This window comes from Talpa europaea (assembly GCF_964194135.1).
Source record: "Talpa europaea genome assembly, chromosome: X".
In the NCBI taxonomy this organism is placed as follows: Eukaryota; Metazoa; Chordata; class Mammalia; order Eulipotyphla; family Talpidae; genus Talpa; species Talpa europaea.
Window position 1 is genome coordinate 29534853 of NC_140081.1, and position 4512 is coordinate 29539364.

A 4512-nucleotide genomic window follows, 5' to 3' on the forward strand; every position below is an offset into this window, starting at 1 on the left:
GTGGCGCAGCGGGTTGTGTGCAGTGCTATGAAGCTGTCTGCAGCTTCTGCAGCACAGGTTCGATTCCCAGCTGGCCAGGGACAAACCCACATGGCGCAGCAGACCTCTCCTGTCTCACCTGCTGCTCCCCTCAGTAGTGTATTTCAGTCAGTCTGCCTGTTCTGTTCCCCACTCTGTCTCTGGTGAATCCTCTCACCTGTACCCTGTTCTTGTACTAAAAAAAAAATAAATAAATCTTTAAAAAAATATGTAAAATACAGTACCTAGCATACTGTAAGTATTCAGTAAGTGATAGTAAATACTAATATTCCAAAACAGCTAGGTAATTTGTCAGATTCATCAGTAAATAATGTCCTCCTTATTGACATGTGATTCTATCTTCATCATAGATCTTATACTAATAATTTTCTGTATTATTTTTAGTGGTATGTCTATACCTGTATCAGTATCACATTGCTTTAATTATTGCAGTTTTATGATGTGTTTAAATACCTGGAGGGATTAATAACCCATCATTCAATTTTTTATGGTTTTTAAAATTAGCTTTAACCATTTTTCTCTATGACTTTTATATTTTTGTTCTTATATTCAGTTAGATGTTCCTTAAAAATCTTTTTGAAAAATTCAAAACCAAATCCCACTGGAATTTAAATTGGAATTTTGTTTGATATTTATATTAATTGGGAAAAATGGGCATAAAAATACTATAGGGCACACAGGGGAACCTCCCCCAGGCGTGCCATATTTGAGAAAGGGAGGTTCATGTCCACACCTCACCTAAACTGTCATGCAAAAGAATGAAGGTCGACTACTACCTCACACCATGCACAAAAACCAACTCAAAGTGGATTAAAGAACTAAACATAAGACCTGAAACCATAAAATACATAGAAGGAAATATAGGCGAAACACTGCATGACATACACCTCAGTAACATCTCCAAAGACTCATCTCCCAAAGCAGTGATAGTGAAGGCAAAGATAAATAGCTGGGACTACATCAAATTACAGAGCTTCAGCAAAAGAGACAGTAACCAAAGCAAAGAGACATCCCACTGATTGGGAGAAAATTTTTGCACACAACACTTAATGATAAAGGACTGATCACAAAAATCTACGAAGTGGGCCTCCCCTGGTGGCACAGGCAGTTGAGAGCCATGCTGTGAAGCTGTCCACAGCCTCCGCAGCACTGGTTCCATCCCGGCCCGCTGGCGAGGGTCCCACATGGCGTGGCAGACCTCTCCTGTCGTGCCCGCTGCTCCCCTCAGCAGTGTATTTTGTCAGTCTGCCTGTTCTGTTCCCCGCTCTGTCACTGATGAATCCTCTCACCCTGCTGCACATCTGGCCTGTACCCCAGTTCTTGTAAAAATAAATATATAAATCTTTTTTTTTTTTTTTTTTTTTAAAATAAATTTTATTGTTATATTCCCCATACAATTGCAGCCCCCCATTCTGACCCCAATCCCTCCCCTCCCGCCCCCGCCCCCCTAAAAGTGTCTCTGGTTCATAGTTTTTTGTTGATTTTGATTTTCACTTTCTTATAGTTATTCATTTTCCTGGTCCCTTATTTAAGTTTTCTAGATTCCTGCTATGAGTGAGACCATCCGGTATTTTTCTTTTTCTTTTTGGCTTATTTCGCTGAGCATGATCCCTTCCAGCGCCATCCATGTTGCTGCAAATTGCATGTGTTTATCTTTTTTGAATGCTGAGTAATATTCCATGGTATATATGTACCACATCTTCTTGATCCAGTCATCTATTTTTGGGCATTTGGGTTGTTTCCAAAGCTTAGCTATTGTAAACAGTGCTGCTATAAACATAGGGGTGCAGGTGTTCTTTGGAATTCATGTTTCTGTGTCCTTTGGGTAAATACCTAGGAGTGGAATTGCTGGGTCATATGGAAGCTCTATGTTTAGTAGGTCCAGAAATCTCCACACAGCTTTCCACAGTGGTTGGACCAGTTTGCACTCCCACCAACAGTGCAGAAGAGTTCCTTTTTCTCCACACCCTCGCCAACATTTGTTGTTGCTAGTTTTTTTAATATGTGCCATTCTCACTGGTGTAAGATGGTATCTCATGGTAGTTTTGATTTGCATTTCCCTGATGACAAGTGATGTTGAACATTTTTTCATATGCCTGTTGGCCATTTGCATTTCCTCTTCAGAGAAGTTTCTTTTAAGCTCTTCTGCCCATTTTTTGACTGGATTATTTTCTTTGTTGTTGTTGAGACTCATCAGCTCTTTGCAGATTTTTGTGATCAGTCCTTTATCATTAGTGTTGGGTGCAAAAACAAACCAAAAAATCTACAAAGAGTTGATGGGACTCAACAAAAACAAAGTAAATAACCCAGTCAAAAAATGGGCAGAAGAGCTATAAAGAAACTTCTCCAAAGAGGAAATGCAAATGTGCAAAAGGCATATGAAAAATGTTCAACATCACTTGTAATCAGGGAAATGAAAATCAAAATTACAATGAGATACTATCTTACACCAGTGAGAATGGCACATATTAAAAAACTAGCAACAACAAATGTTGGAGAGGATGTGGAGAAAAAGGAACTCTCCTGCACTGCTGGTGGGAGTGCAAACTGGTCCAACCACTATGGAGAGCTGTGTGGAGATTCCTCAATCTGCTAAAGATGGAGCTTCCATGTGATCCAGCAATTCCATTTCTAGGTATTTACCCAAAGGACACAGAATCATTAATTCAAAAGGACACCTGCAGCCCTATGTTTATAGCAGCACTATTTATAATAGCTAAGCTATGGAAACAACCCAAATGCCCAAAAATAGATGACTGGATCAATAAGATGTGGTACATACACACAATGGACTAATACTCAGCAATCAAGAAAGATAAACTCATGCAATTTGCAGCAACATGGATGGAGCTGGAAGGATCATGCTCAGTGAAATAAGCCAGAAAGAAAAAGAAAAATACCACGTGGTCTCACTCATAGCAGGAATCTAGAAAACTTAAATAAGAGACCAGGAAAAAGAATAACTATAAGAAAGAAAAAATCAAAATCAAGAAACAACTATGAACCAGAGACACTTTATGGGGGGCGGGGGTCAGGGAAAGGAGGGATTAGGGTCAAAATAAGGGGGTTGCAATTGTATGGGGAATATAAAAATAAAATTAAAATAAAAAAATAAACAAATAAAAAGCACACAAAGACAACAATAAAAAAATGAAATAAAATAATTAAATAAAAAACAAAAAAAATCAATGGATGCTGAACATCACTGTTTTGCTTCTGCTATTTATAGAACTGTCCCCCAAACTTTTAGCTGAGTGAAAAGTTTATGGCATTGAGGTAAAAAGTATTTACCTCAATTTTGGGGAGATCATAGTCTCCTTTAAGGATCTGATGACAATTTTATCAATTTTTCTTCTAGAAAATGCTAGCAGACATCTATGTACAATTTTGCATACAATTTCATGGGATCACAACTCCCTCTAAACTCTATCCTTCTAGATATTCTAGGGATCTAGACTTCTAGAAAGTTAATTTAAGAATTTCTGATATCATGGGTCTCCCTGGTGGCGCAAGGGGTTAAGCACGACACTATGAAGCAATCCACAGCCTCTGCAGCATGAGTTGGATCCCCTGCTGGCCAAGGAGCAACCCACATGGCACAGCAGACCTCTCCTGACTCTCCCACTGCTCCTCTCAGCAGTGTACCTTGTTCAATCTGCCTGTTCTGTTCCCCACTCTGTCTCTGTCTCTGGTGAGTCCTCTCACCCCTCACACCTCTGGCCTGTACCCCAGCTCTTTCTTTTTTTTTAAAGATTTATTTTTTTATGCATACAAGAACTGGGGTACAGGCCAGAGGTGTGTGTGGGGGGTGAGAGGATTCACCAGAGACAGAGTGGGGAACAGAACAGGAAGACTGAATATACACTGAAATATTGAATATGACTGAAATGAATATGACTGAAATGAATATGACTGAAATGAAATACTGAATATGACTGAAATACTCTGCTGAGGGGAGCAGTGGGCGAGTCAGGAGAGGTCTGCTGAGCCATGTGGGTAGCTCCCTGGCCAGGGGATCGAACTCGTGCTGCAGAAGCTGCGGATTGCTTCATAGGTTGTGTCTTAACCCCTTGCGCCACCAGAGAGGCCCCTGCACCCCAGCTCTTGTATGCATAAATAAATAAATCTTTAAAAAAAAGAATTTCTGATATCAAAGAAATATCTTTTGATTCTTATTTTTTCCAGATTGGCTGGTGGCAGCTTTAACAAGCTAAGGAAATTACATAGGAGGCTTATCTTCTGGGGCCACAAGATGAGTTGATATCTGGCATAACCCTCCCCCAGCCCACTGGGATCTTAAAAGTCTATGTGTACCATCCAAATAGTCTCAATAACCATTGCTCTCTCAGAGATGTATCCTTAAGTGGCTGCTAGCATGGGAACATGTGTAGAATAAACAATCCAAGGACAGAGGATGGTATGGAGCCTCCTATTGCTTGAATCCAGCTCATGGGTCAAACAGAGGTCATGCTG